This window comes from Eptatretus burgeri, chromosome 2 (genome assembly GCF_056783735.1).
Source record: "Eptatretus burgeri isolate ZD-2024b chromosome 2, Ebu_testis_v1, whole genome shotgun sequence".
NCBI classification, from domain to species: domain Eukaryota; kingdom Metazoa; phylum Chordata; class Myxini; order Myxiniformes; family Myxinidae; genus Eptatretus; species Eptatretus burgeri.
The window spans coordinates 21,288,963-21,303,966 of record NC_140962.1 but is presented as its reverse complement, the minus strand read 5'-3'; the positions used below and the strand labels follow the sequence as shown (position 1 = coordinate 21,303,966).

Below are 15,004 nucleotides of genomic sequence, written 5' to 3'. Positions count from 1 at the left end.
AATTGAAGTCGCCACATTTGAGGAAGAGAGAGTTCGGATGAGAGGATCGACGTTGGTCCATGTTTTCGGATATTAAGGTGTAAATGGAGTCATAACTGTATGGTGGATGGTGCAGTACACATATAAACATGAGGTGGGAGTGGAGGGAAAGTCATAGCCAGAGGTATTCTTGGGGGTGTTTGATGAAGAGAGCAACTCCTCCACCAGGATGAGGCTCAGGTCTGTCATACCGGAGGAGGGAGTAACCAGGGAGAGATACTTGGGAGTCACACACGTCTTGGGGGAGGAAAGTTTCTGTTGGTCAGATTATGTCTGGTTTGTCAGTGGCAACCTGTATGGAAAGATCTGTAAGATTTGAGTGAAGGCCCCAGATATTTAAGGTCCACACTGTTAATGAAGAGGGAGGGGAGGAGGCTTTGGGTGCAGGGGATGGGAGGGGAGGAGGAGGGTAGGACAAGGGAGGAGGGGGGAGGTAAGGAGAGTTGTTGAAAGTGTGGAGGGTTGCAGAATAGCTAGGACAGGGGGTGGGATGAGGAGAAAAGGCTCTGTGGTGCTTGGGGAGAGGGGGCAGAAGGCAGTTGAGGATTTGAGGAGTTGGAGTGATGAGATGGAGGTGAGAGGGCATGGGAAGGAGGCAGCTTTGTGGATTTGAGGGGGGGAGCAATTTTAAGAAGGGGGAGTGAGAGGTGAATGGTGGGAGAAGGGAGAGTGGGGAGAGTTGTGGGAGAAAGGTGAAAGGGAGGCTTGGAGCGAGAAGAGTGTGATTGTTGCTTTGAGAGTGAGGGATGAGTTGGCACTGAAATTGGACAAAAAAGAATGGTTGATGGAAAGCGAGATTCATAGCAAACTGGGGTTTTTAAAGTTTTAGGTCAGAGATGCGATTAAAGACGTTTCTTGATGGATGCAATAAAGGCGAATTCAGGAAATGGAGAGAAGAAATGTTGTAACAGTTGGATTTTTAAGGCAAGGAATGAAGGAGAGGTCGAATTGAGAGCAGTCTGTTTAAATAGAAGAAAAGTCGTGAATTGTGTTACAGTAATGAGAACCACACTTGTGAAAGAAGAAGATGCAGCATTATAAGAGATCGTTTTTGTTGTTGTTATTATTATTATTATTATTATTATTATTACTAGTACTAGTATTATGTTAAGAGAGTTTTAATCAGATTAGGTCATGGAAAGGTTGTAGAAAAAATTGTGAGGTGAACGGTGAATTTGGATCGGTAAACGCAGGGGGTGTAAACAGATCACGTGGTTATGGGAAGTGTTTTGTCAAAGGTGGATTTATTTATTTACTTATTTTAAATAAAGATTGCATAACATTCGGAAAAGGGAAGGTTGAAGTAAAATCGTAGAGGTGTGTGGTGAATTTGGAACGGTAAACGCAGAGTGAAGCTGATTGATCAATGGAAAAGTAAAGGGAAGAGGGTAGAGAGACACGTGGTTCCAGGAGGTGTATAGAGAGGAAGGGTTCAAGGAAGATTATTATTATTTTTTGGTGGATTTTTGAAGAATAGGTAAAATTCGGGAATGGAAGGTTGTCGGAAGAAATTGTGAAGATAATGGAGAGAGAGAGTGGGTTAGCTCAAGTGGAATAAAGATGGTGTGCAGGCAGAAGGAAAAAGAAGAAGAAGAAGAAGAATCGGCACTCGTTGGTGCGCAGGGAGAAAGGTAGTTTTTTTTCTTATTATTTTTTCTTTTGAATTTAAGACAAGAAACAGTGTTTAGCTGGGAGGGATGGGGGCGTTGGGAAAGTGGGGAAAATTGAAGGTGATCGAGAGAGAATACAAATAAAAACGATCGTACACCTTGATGGGAAGGATGGGTAGGCCTCATGGAACGCGGTAAGACAAGGTCGACGAAACTCACAAAATAGCACGATTTTTCAACTAGGAACACACAGAAACATGTAGGTGAGAAAATAAACAGTTAAAACGTGACAAATAACGACCGGAAACTTTACTTTGAGGAAGTCGGCAGACACCCCTGAGAGAACCTGCCATCATTGCAAACCTCGAACCAGAAGTCCAATTGCATGTAAGATCCTACTTGGGAAAGTTCAAGAAGTTTTGCATCGATTTAACAGCTGGCCAGTTGAATGAAAAACTTTTTTTTTGCCTCGTAAATCAACTTTAATCCCTCCCTCTCCATGCCTTTCATAATTTGTTTACAAGGTACAATATTGATTTTCAAGAAAAATGCAACCAACAAAACACACCCATAAAATATGTATTTAGAGCTATGTGATAAGGATTACAAATTTGTTTTGATCCAATTGAAATGGGAGTTAGATGTCAATTGAAATGGGAGTTTAAATTTTTTTTAATAATACATGTCTAACCAACATGTGAGTGAACTCAGCATGTATGGAGAAAATGAAATGCCTGTTTAAGGAGCACCATTTCGTTTAATAGAGAAGTTAAACGAGATTGATTTTGAATTACCTGTACTTTATCAAAAGGTATTGGTGCAGGTTAAGTATAACAAATGCTGCTGTGAATGCATTGCTGCAAATTCAGTGAGTGAGCTTGTCCACTCCTCATTGGATGGAGTAAAATCAATGCTCACTGCTGATTGGACAATGTGTTTTGCTGCACCCAGCAACAGGCACATGCAGCAAACAACAGGGTTCTCCAATCCTATCCAGCCACCACTCAAATATACCAAACACTTTTACCCTTTTAATTTGCTGTTTTCATTTTCAGAAGATTGAGAATGTGTACACACAGACCCACATACCTTGAACAAAAATCTAATACATCACACATTCTTCATCCCATTGCATCACCATATAAATCGCATTATCCCACAGCCAATTCTTACTCTCTGCATCACTGACTTTATTTGTGGAGGGTTTTGATTTGGACTCTTTATGCTCCAGTGCAAACGAATACTCTCTCTCTGTCTCTGTCTGTCTCTGTCTCTCTCTCTCTTGGTTCCAGGAAACTGTGCTCTCCCTGGCCACCCCACTCCATACTCCACTGCACTTCAAGCTAGAAGAAACATTTGCCAGGAGGTTAGGTCTCTGCTTTTTTTTTCAGCTTTCAGATTTTTAATCATTCAAATCCCATTATAAGCAAGATATCCACTTTCTGATTTGATTCCTGTCCTTGGTTTTTTTGATTGCATGAAGAGAGGTAAACAAACGTTCTTCTCTCATTCCTGGTTTATTTTTGCGCGACTCACTCTCATGGCTTGAGCAGAGAAAGAGGGACCCACGTGACCGAGGTTTTGCCCTGACACTGCAGCCTTTTGCTCACCCTATAACCGATTTAAAAGAGGCTTTGTATGTGATCGTAGTCACAAACATGTTCTGAATGAAGTTAATTTGTGCTGGAGGTCCCGGTAGATTAGTTCAGCTGGTTACCAGTTAGGAATACATTAACAGTTAAAAACTGGCCAAGTGGAGCAGCAAAGGTGAGCATTTTAACCTGGACATTGGAATGCCATGAGTGACTTGCAGTGTCGTTTGGAGTCTGACATCGGGAAGCTCTGCGCTCAGTATATTATCTGCACAATCCATTCCCTTTCTTCCTCACATTCCTCAAATATCCAGTACTGTATTGTTAAAGTAGTAATGCTTAAAATGAGAATGAGGTTTTTAATTTTTTTTTTTTCCTTTATAATGCCTAAATCTTCATACCAGGTGTACTTTGGTTCAATTCAAGACATTCTGCATAGAGCTGCCACATATTCGTTCTACACTGAATCTGCTCTACTTTACTTGATAATAAACACCTAATGTTAGCAATGTCTGACCAAAAAAAAAAAACCACCAGAGACAAATTCTGCCACCAATTTGATTTGTTTTTTAAAAATCTCATCACCATGCTTGTCAGAGTTCCAAGAGTAGAAAGGAGCTGATTGCCCGAATCCCCCAAAACTCACCCTTTTCTTTCACTTCTTTTCCTGCAATCTACGTGTCGAAGAATAACAAAACACAAGCTCTGGTGGTAAAGCATTTTCGATTCCCGTGAAAACATGATGGATCAGCTTGCCTTACTTTTACCCACTTTGATTACTTGGAATGTTATGGCCTCGAGGTACACGCACTCACCTCTAAGCTGTCTAGCCTGGTTTTGAATCCTGACCCAGCTATAAACTCATTGCGGTGTTTCACAGGCAGAGCAATTCATCAATATGTGTGCCGTCTCTCGGATGGACGTTAAGCTGGGGTGTCCCATCTTCCGGCATTCATCGGTGGACAAAGCCAACACCAACACCAGGCACGTACAAGGCCCTCACCCAATCGTTCAACTTTGCCAACTAGATGTCTCTAAATGTGTAGTTCTTTTTTTCAATTTGTCTTAGTGATGACAAACTTCTCTTTAAGTTTCTCGTGCACCTCATCTGCTTTCCTGATGAATGTGTTTATCTTGCTGACAATCTTTATAAACTGCCAGGTGTATAGTCTAGCAGTTCAATCTAACTGGAATTGATCTGAAATCTACTGTTTGTCAAGGAGAGGCAAAGCCTGTCTCTTGTTCTTGACATGTATAGTGCCTGGAGCTGCTTCAACAAAGACTTAGTGTCATTTCTAGAGCAGTATATGTACAGTCACCCCATAGTCCCTACCAATAATGCCATATTTAGATGAATTATCAATTATGTAATAATTTTTCCAAATGAACTTTTTTATTCATAACTGAAGAGATCAAATTAAACACTGTTATAGTTCAAGGAGGTTATATGTGAGGAATACCTGCAAAAAGCATGTACAAATCAAAATTCATTGGTTGTAAAAGTATTCAGCCCCCGAGGTCAGTACTTGGTGGAAGCACCTTTTGCAGAAATGACTGCGACGAGTTTTTTTTTTTTCCGGAACGGTCGGTCTCTACCAGCTTTGCACAGTGAGATGATGAAATCTTTGCCCATTCTTGACATGAAAAGTGCATTAGTTATGCCAAGTTTGATGGGGATCGTCGATAGGCTGCAATGTTAAAGTCTTGCGAAAAATGTTAATTTGGGTTCAAGGCAGGACTTTGACTTACCTTCACCAATTGCCACTCAAGAACATTTATTTTCTTCTTATTCAGCCACTCCAGTAATTTACCTTTGTGCTTCGGATCATTGTTCTGCTGAAATGTGAATCTCCTTCCCAGTTTCAGATTCATGCCTGACTGAAGCAGGTTTTCATCAAGGATTCTCCTGCACTTTGACCCGTCCATTGTCCCTTCTATCCTGACAAGCTTGCCAGTCCCTGCTGATTAAAATTCAGCCCCACAACATGATGCTGCCACCACCATGCTTGTCGGTCAGGATGGTGTTGACTGGGTGATGTGCAATGTTAGGCTTGTGCTAGACGTAACGCTTTGAATTTAAACCAAAAAGTTCAATTTTGTCTCATCTGACCACAAAACGTTTCTCCACCTGCAATTTTTTTTTCTCCAGCCCAGCAACCCCCACGTACATGCCTGCAGCATCATTAATATGCTTATTCACAAACTCCTTCTGAGCTTTTACATGCGTCTCTTTCAGTAATGGCTTCTTTATTGCCACCTGTCCACAGAAGACAGCTTTGTGAAGGAACAGGATATTGTTGATTGATGAACACTGACCCCCCCCCCCCCCCCCCCGTCTCGGATATATAGCCTTGCAGATCTTTCAAAGTCCTTGTTGGATTTACAGTGACATCTCAAACCAGTTTCCTGCTTGCCTGGCTGCTGAGTTTAGATGGGCAAACTGATCTTGGTAGAATTTGGGTGGTATGATACATCTTTCACGTCTTCATGATGGATTTCATCATACTGAAAGGGATTATCATACATGATTTACACCAAAGAGGTCAACGATTGAACGTATCCTTGCTCTTTGGGTCCTCACCAAACGCAGATGAGAGTTTCGGCAGGGGCTGCTTGCAGCCAATGTTGATCTCTGTAAAGTGTTCGATTTGGTGAATTGGGATGCCCTCTGGAGGATTCTTGGTCTTCGTGGGGTGCCACCAAAACTGATCGATCTGATGTCTGAACTCCACCCTGGTACTGAGAGTGCTATGAGATGTGGTGGTACCATCTCTGACTTAATTCCAGTTGTTACTGGAGTTCATCAGGGGTGTGTACTGGCCCGCACACTTTTCAGCACTTGTATGGACTGGATTCTAGGGAGGGTGTCAGAGATCAAGCTGCAGTGCATCATTTGGGAATGTCAAGATCTCTGACCTTGATTTTGCAGAGGATGCAGTCATCTTTACAGAGACTTTAGATATCCTTTTGGGGGCCCTGAAGGTGCTTGATTTTCACTTTGAGGCCTCGAGGTGAATGAGGAGTTGGAGCCGCTGGGATTACAGGTTTCCTGGGTCAAAACTAAGATCCAGGCTTTCAATGACATCTTGGATGCTGCTGTCCTGTCTGTGCCTGTTTGTGGTGAGGATGTTGAGGTTGTGGATAGATTCACTTACCTTGGCAGTGATATTCATGTATCTGCTGGCTGTGAGTCAGAGGTTAATAGACGTCTGGGCCGGGCCTGGTGAGTCGTGGATTCAATGGATAATGGGATGTGGTACTGCCGGTACCTGTGCGGGAGGACGAAAGTCCAAGTCTTCAGGTCCTTGGTGCTTCCAGTCTTGCTCTATGGATGTGAGGCTTTGACTCTGACCAAGGATCTGAAATGGAGACTTAATTCCTTTGGTACCAGGTCTCTTCGGAGAATCCTTGGCTATCGCTGGTTGGACTTTATGTCCAACGAGCGGTTGCTGAGAGAAACTCAAATGAGATTTGTTACCTGGATAGTCCGTGAGCATCAGTTGCGGCTGTATGGACATGTGGCTCGTTTTCCTGACGCTGATCCTGCTCACCGGATTCTCTCAGCAAGGGATTCTCATAAGTGGAGGAGGCCAATGGGTCAACCACGTGCCTCGTGGTTGCAGCAGGTTGATCGGCATCTCAAGGAGATGGGGATGGGCCAGGCATCTGCCTGGGGGATGGCCAGACGGAGGCCCCTGGAGTACCGGCGGAAAGTGGACGCAGCGACGCGCTGCTCTGGCGCAAGCTCCCATACCTGACCTGAAAGGGATAATGAGTGACTTTGAATTCTTCTTATAACCCTCTCCTGAATGGTGCTTCTCCACCACTTTATGTCTGACTTCTTTGGAAAGCTCCTTGCTCTTCATATTTGCTTTGTTGGTTGACTAAGTGAGTTGTACCTTAAAACTCCTTCTATAAGTTAGGGAGCTTAATTTTTGAGTTAAACCACTGATTATATACAAGGGAAACGAGTTGCACTTATTTTGTAACCTTTCAAACCAATAATTTGCTCCTGAAGTTAATTAGGCAGATTTCAGGTTAATTAGGCAGAGGGTTTGAATACTTGCGCAACTGAGAATCATTAGATTTTCTCTGTTAATCAAACTTATTCACATTTTATCTGCATTTTTTTTAGCTTTATCACTTTGTAGTAGTTAGTGAAGACTCTACATATTGTTGTGGATCTGGGGTTTGAAGCTCGCCACAGGGGGAAGCACTCTGGTCCCTCCCGAATGCCCGGTCCTGAGGCTGCCGGACACAGATAAAACAGATGCCAGCGGGCTAAGCAACCACGAATGCTGATTGGTACTGCCAATCCTGGCAGGGTTAGACTACTTTGTGTGATACCTTACCTGTGGTCAGCCACACTAAGGGGGGGGGGGGGTCTCTTGCCTTCAACGCACATCCGGATTACTACCGAGCGAAACAGTGAGTGTGCGCTGGTGGCTAACAAGAGGAAATCACATGGGTAGACCTTCTCGCTAACACTAATGTGCGGACTTTTCTGGACCATTGGAGGAAAAGATAGGATGAGCTGGGTACTTTTATAACACAAGGAATTTCTTATAATAAATGAAGTAAAGAACATGCAAATATTTACAAAGGCACAATAAAGGACACAGTGCTGACTTATACCAATATAAAGAACTTCTACAATCTTAACTTTACATTATACAAGACAGGTGCCATCAGAAACATAGGATGAGGAAAGTTTGAGATAGCGAGATAGATAGAGATCTGACAACTGTGATTGGTCTGGCACTTGGTTCGCTCGCTCACTCAGTGCTTTGCTCCGCCTGTTCAACTCCGCCTTCTGCACCATATGACTGACAAAGCCAAAAGTGTCTCTCTCTTCAACAACCCAGAACTCAGAAATCAGCACTCAGGACTACAACTCCTTTTCAGGGTATTTTATAGACGTCTGGCGAGGGAGGAGCCCAAAGTCCGATCAGGACAGTCGTTAGGCATTCCCCAGTGCCCCAAATTGTTACACAGATGCTTTTCCAAGTAATAGCTCCACGCCTGCGAAGACTTGATGCCAAAAATGGCCCCATTCACCCCCAAAGCCCGGCCACGCGATGGAGCTCCGAGGTTAACACGGGCCACGGGCTTCTGGGGGCACTTTCTGCATGCTTTCACGAACATGCACTGGACACCAAATAGGGAGCGCGATTGAGAGGAGCTAGGGCTATCCAGGCAATGTTGAATGGATTCCAGCACATACTTGCACTTTGAGCTACATGCCAGAATGTTCCAAACACAAGCATCTATAATGGTAGGGAGGTAGCGTCCATGTTCCCCATTATTTTCAAAGGACAGTGGTGGGCGTCTTGGGTGGTGACTGTGGTGTGGCATTCATAGCTGTTGTGGTGAGGTGGTGGAAGCATTGTAATGGTTATGGTGAGGTAAGTGAGCTTGAATGGATGTAGAGATTTTTATGAGGCCATTGTGATGGTTATGAGAATGTTGTTGCATTGTGGTTCGAGTCTAGAGAAGATCTGAGGTGATGGTTCGGGAATGGTGCGAAGTTTGAATGGGGTTTTGGTGGCATATGCTTATGAGCTGTCTCTTGTTACTATGTGGCTGTGACATGCATGCATGAAGAGAAGATTGTGTGCACAGCAAAGCAAATAAAATAGATAAAGCATAGAAATGGAGACCTTCCTAAAAGCCCTCGCAACACATTTTGTCCCATAAACCCATGAGACACAAGGGAAGGGCTATCGAAAATGAATACTAATGAAATAACTGTCTCAGGACCACTATATGTTGTATGCCATCGCCTCGGAGGAGTGCTGGCTTCGCAGAACCGCAATAATATTAAGTTTGATTTGATAGCGTCATGAAATAAGCTCAGGTGGCATCAATATGTGAAATATTTGGAGGGGATGAATACTTCTGCAGGCCGCTGTACACATGGGTATCACTATGCGATTTAGGTCAAGGTGTATGTGTATTGTTCAGAGAAGCTTTCCAATATATTTTGGTTTTTTGGGCTGGAGAGACAGAAAGGTACAGAGAGACAGACAGACAGACAGACTTAACATTTGTATCTTTGAATATAAGATACGAGCAGGATTACCCGGCATTGCCTGATGGGTACCTGACAATGCCCAGTCCTGTTCTAACCCTGTTGGCATTTTGAAGAAATAAATTAATTTTTTCCTATTTTTTTGTGGGTGCATAAAACACTTCCATACACCCACTAAGGAATGGGGTTGGGGATCATTTAATATTTCCTTTCACACCTAGCTACAAAGGTTTAAGCACGATAGAGCGATTAAAAAAAAAATCCCCAAAAAACCAAACTTTTTTTAACCTCCGCCATCGAAGATGGATGGAGGTTACTGTTTTCACCCGTTTGTTTGCTTGTTTGTTTGTTTGCGAACAGTATTACGGAAAAACTCCTCGACGGATTTCGACGAAACTTGGTGGGGGGGGGGGGTTAGGTCTCGTCCAAGGATCATGCCATGAGATTTTGGACTTGGTCCAAAAATCCAATATGGCTGCTACGGCGGCCAATTTGAAAAAATATTTGAATATTTTTTTTTGCATTTCTACATGTTTTAAGTGATTTCCAACCCCCCCCCCAAAAAAAATTGTTAGAGAAAAAAAAATTTTGCAAATATTTTTTCAACAAAATTTCGATTTTTTTTTTTTGGCATTTTTTCATGTTGTAAGTGATTTCCAACAAAAAAAACATGCCAAAATTATAATTGCGGCTGATTTTGGAACTGCAGGTGGATATACCCACATAAAATCAATTTATGTCTCAAGAAATCTAGTTTTGACGAATGAATTGAGTATGTAAAAGTTAAAAGTAAAAGGGAAAGTTGCAAACTATAACTCTGTGAGCACTGTTGACGTCAAATTGAATGAATAGGATATCAGGTTCACTTGAGTGACTGAGCAGTATTGGCAGCGGAGGTTTTGCACTCTACCGAGTGCTCCCCCTCTAGTTTCAGATTTGTTTTAGCCAAAACTCTCTCAGACACTCACTGATGAACCTTTGGAAGTTTGACTATGATCCGTTCAGCCATCTCTGAGAAAAATGGCAACACACAGGCAGACAAACAGCTCTTTTACAGTTTCAACAGCAAAAATAAAAACCAAACAGCAGTTCACATTTCCAATCTAGAAAAGAAACAAAAAAGGGACAGAAACAGTTCTGGGTTGGCTGGATATCCTACATGTATGCACACCCACCTCTGGAGCTGTCTGGTGTGGGTTTGATTTTTGACCCAGCTATAAACTGTCATTCTGGTGTTTCGCAGACAGGACGCAATCCTTGGGGTCATCAATGTGTATGCAGTCCTTGGGATGGACGTTTGACTGTGCTTCCCGGCTGCTAGCATTTGTTGGTGGACATTAAAGGGGATGTGGCAGGATGATGTACTTGACAGTGACACAATTATGGCATGGTGAGCAGACTGATGGTCTTCCATCATCGAGAATGTGGGTACAGTAGGCCTCCACTCGCTCAGAGCTATGGACACAATCCATACATGCATTACCAATTATCACCCATCCAAGGTCTATACGTTGTGCCCACAAGCATAAGGTGGTCCATTCCGAGATTTTCTGACCATAAGCAGCTGTGGAGCATCTCGTCCAATTAACAGCAAGATGGTCGCTTCTGGGTCAGGTTCAGGAAATATTTCAGTGATAGCATGTATTTGTGAATGTTGCCTTGTGACCTCCGATGTTGGGATCTCGGAGGAATTACAAAGAATAGCATTATACTTGGTTAGCTCCGGGAGCGGCAGGTGGACGATTCCATCGAAAGATTTGATAACTGGATTCCTGACGCGCCTACCACTGGCTGCCATCGATCCAGAACAGGTTTTGAGTTCATAGCGGACTAGATTATTTGGCACGTTGAAGTAGTCAAAGAGTTCGCTGCAACTCAGAGACCGAATTGTCTGGTCATCCAACAGCAAATGTTTTCAGAAAGTTTTCAGGATTACCAGCGATGAATACTTTCATGAAACAGATTTTGGAACAAGACCATCCTCTGGATGCACAACTACCACAAATGTCCGCACACCTGTTAATCACCAAGGGTCACTCCTCGCCATGCTTTCGAAGCCCATCGGACACTCTCTCAGGGTTTGAAGAGTCCCTGATAAATTGCCTCCCTGCTCATCTCTCGAGGGTAGCACAACTAGCATCATGGAGTACTGAGCAATGATGGGTGCTGTCGCACGGCGAACAGCACAATGTTATTTCACACTCCTTGGCTGAATGGTTGGTTGACAGAGCACATGTGGTCCATATTTTTACCCTCCCAAAAGGAAAGGGTATTGCATTTGGGTCCGTATGTTTGTCTGTTTGTCCGCACAGAACTTTCGTGTTTTTCTCCGCAACCGCTTGCCGGATTTAGACAAAATTATCACCATTGGTGTGACTACTACTCATGTAGAATGTTTTAATGATAATTTTGAAGTCATAGGTCACGTGGTGTGGCAGCCATGTGAGAAAAACTGGAAAATTTTGGACCTCTGTATCTCCGAAACCGCACCAAGGAAAAAATTGAAACTTGGCACCGAGCAAGTACTCCTCATGGGGAATGAGTGTGATTTTTATGACATCATAGGTGCCATCGTTATGACGTCAAAATTGCATATGTAGAACGCTACATCCGATGAGTATAAAAAAATTTCAGGGTCATATAGGGATAAAATGGTCCACCAAAATTTTTTTTGAGGACATCTTCGGTCACGTTATTCGACAGTCATATTGTTTTTAAAATAAAACCTTCAAAAATCTTCTTCTCTGAAATGGTTGAACAGATTGAGGCAAAACTGTACAAATATGACTGCCTATCCATGCGGAACAAAAGCTTCCCACATACGACATCATAGGTCACATGGTTTGGCAGCCATATTGGATTTATCCTAAAACATATAAAAATCTTCTTGTTCAGAACGGCAGGACAGATCAAGGAGAAACTTCACAAATGATTTTCACAATTGTGATCTCGTAGTGATGGGGAATAATTGTGTTGACAAGTTTAAATTTCAACTTGATCAGATACATGGTCTGGCAGCCAGGATCATTAAATTTTTTGAACCGGGTTTGTTTTTTTTTGCAATAAGGCTCACTTGGCTCTGCCTGGATGTGTTTGAGGGTAGAGGAGTAGCAGTTGAAATGCAAATCCTATCCAGGTTCCTCCTGATGACTTCATCTTTGCTTTTTGCTTGTTCGGGATCCTTCTGATGACTCCATTGCAGGACTGTTCCTATTTGGTCTTCCATTTGATTTGAAATGAATTTATTTTAATCCCATTCTGAATTTAATTACATCATAATAATTAACGTAATGGCTCAGGGTGAGGTGTCCGATCAATGCAGGGTTGCATCAAAGCGGGACGTCTTGTTACACGATCATCACTGTAAACGTGAATCACCTTTAATTAATTACATAACACACAAGTACACAAATGCCACACAAACACCACACAAAAGAAGTCCTGGCAAGGGTCTGCAATCTCCGATTGCTCTCTTTCTTGTTTCCATTGGTTAAGGAGGATGAATCTGGATTGCAATGTTTTTGCTTTGAATGTTCTGCTATGCGAAAGAGGATGTTATGGTCCTGTGAATAGGGCAGAATTGTTGCGTATCTTCCATTTGACAACAAGTGTGCTGATTTTCAGAAGGCGACGCAACTGCCGCGGTCGGTGCCTCGACAATCTGTGGCAGCAATTCACCTGTGACGTCGGTCTTGCTTACTCTGACCCTTGAACGAGTGTCACTCGTGGAGCAGACATTCTGTTCTTCATAGTGAGTGGAGTTTTTTTTTTTTTTTTTTTTTTTTGTATACCATGGTCGAGGCTCGTATGAGAGCTAACACACAACTCACAGCAAGGAGGCATGAGACAAGAGGGGTGGGAGTGGAAGGGACAAAACATTGGGGAACAGACACAGGTGAACTGTGGAAGGGAGAGGGATGGGGATGGGACGGGGAACATGGCGAGGAGAAGATGGACATTACAGGGACTTTCAGGAAGGAAAGCAGGAGAATTGAAGGAAGTGGGCTTGGGTGGATTATCGGGGGTAGAAAAGATCGAGGATTTGGATGGGGGAAGATAAGAGGTGGTGGTGAACAGCTGTTTTGAAAGCCTGGAGGGAAGAATGGGAAAGAATAGAGTGAGGAAGTTTATTCCAAAGGCGGGAAAAAGAGGAATGAAAGAGTGAAGATGAGCAGTGATTCGTGATTTTGGTAGTTTTACCAGAAGGGGTTGTTGGCGGACCTTGAGCGCCTCTGTGGAAATGTGGTTGGGACAAATCGCAGAGAGAGCAGGGGGGCAAGGCTGAGAGGAGTCGGGTAGAAGATAGAAAGACCACCGACCAACCTGCGGTGATTGAGTGAGAGGCCCAAAGACTCAGCTTCATTGCGGGAGATGCCAATGATCTTAAAAGCCCTGGTTTCGACAGCGTGAAGTCGAGAAAGGTGGGAGGCAGGAGCACCAGCCCAGAGGGGAGAGCAGTACTCCATCAGGCTACGGACAAAAGCTTTGTAAGTAGTCAGGAGCTCAAGAGGGCCGAGGAAGGACTTTGCACGACGGAGGATTCTCAGTCGGCGACTGGCTTTTGAGGCAAGGTTGGAAATGTGACTTTCCCAGGAAAGGTCATGGCAGATAGTGAGACCCAGAAGCTTGAAAGAAAAGACTTCTTCCAGAGGATTGTTGAGAAAGTGGATGGGGGGGTTTTGTAAACGGTCCTTTCCAAGAGACATAGTGAGAGTGTGAGATTTGTGTGGATTGAAAGACATGTTCCACGTGTTGGACCAGTTTGTGATTTTATCCAGATCTGCAGTGAGCGAAGAAGCTGCTGCTTGCCGGTCTGAGGGATGACAGATGGTACGGCAGAGGGTGGAGTCGTCGGCAAAGAGAAATAGAGGATTTTCCAGAGAGTCCGAGAGATCATTGATGAAAACCAGAAAAAGAACAGGGCCCAGAACGCTACCTTGAGGAACTCCAGCCTGCACAGGAAGAGGGGATGAAAGAACTCCATTTAGGGCCACACGTTGACTGCAACAGGAGAGGAAGTCTGCGAGCCATGAGTGGAGATGGCCTTGAATACCATGGGAAGAGAGTTTGGTGAGTAGGGTCGGGTGCCAGACTGTGTCAAAAGCACGTGATATGTCCAGGGATACGGCTCGGATTTCCTGTCTGGCATTGAGGACCTCCATCCATTGATGGGAGAGCAGTAGCAGCATATCCAGGGTAGAGTGACCTGGTCTGAAACCAAATTGATGATTGGAAATCAAGCCATTGGAGAAGAGGAAGGATTTCATGTCTGAAGCAATGATGGATTCCATAACCTTGCTGATGATTGGGAGAAGGCTGATTGGTCTGTAGTTACAGGGATCTGTTTTTGCACCTTTTTTATGCAGGGCAGTGATGTTAGCAGATTTCCAAGCAGATGGCAGATGACCTTGGGAAAATGAGAGGGTGAATAGAACAGAGAGAGGGTGAGCAAGAGCAGAAGAGCAGGCTTTGAGGACACGTGGGCTGATGCCGTCTGGACCGGTTGCAGAATCTGACTCGAGGTTTGAAAGCAAGCTCTCCACCTTGTCAGGAGAAAAGGATACAGAGTCCAGGGACAGTTGGGTGCGACTGGGTAAAGTGGGTAGAGATAGTGATGGGTTTGGGACACAAGATTTAGCTGCAAACACCGAGTTTAGACATTCAGCTTTATCACGTGTGGAATCAGCAGTGCGGCCATTTGAGGTAAGGGAGGGGATGGAGGGGGAACATAC

At 43.8% G+C, this 15,004-nt stretch overlaps 1 protein-coding gene across 9 annotated transcripts in view; it reads left to right on the top strand.

Moving 5' to 3' along the window:
* Nucleotides 1–1,655: 1,655 nt before the first annotated feature.
* The window catches only part of LOC147031555 (uncharacterized), a 93,648-nt gene continuing 80,299 nt past the window's right edge, over nt 1,656–15,004 (top strand). For 4 of the 9 annotated variants that reach the window (XR_015053540.1, XR_015053499.1, XR_015053529.1 and 1 more), the window contains exons 1-3: nt 1,656–1,670; nt 2,942–3,015; nt 4,122–4,225. The gene's annotated coding sequence lies outside the window, so the exon portion shown is untranslated. Of the gene's footprint in view, nt 1,671–2,941; nt 3,016–4,121; nt 4,226–8,622; nt 8,647–15,004 lie in introns of those variants that run through there. The other 5 variants (XR_015053509.1, XR_015053477.1, XR_015053503.1 and 2 more) reach the window with 4 other exon arrangements.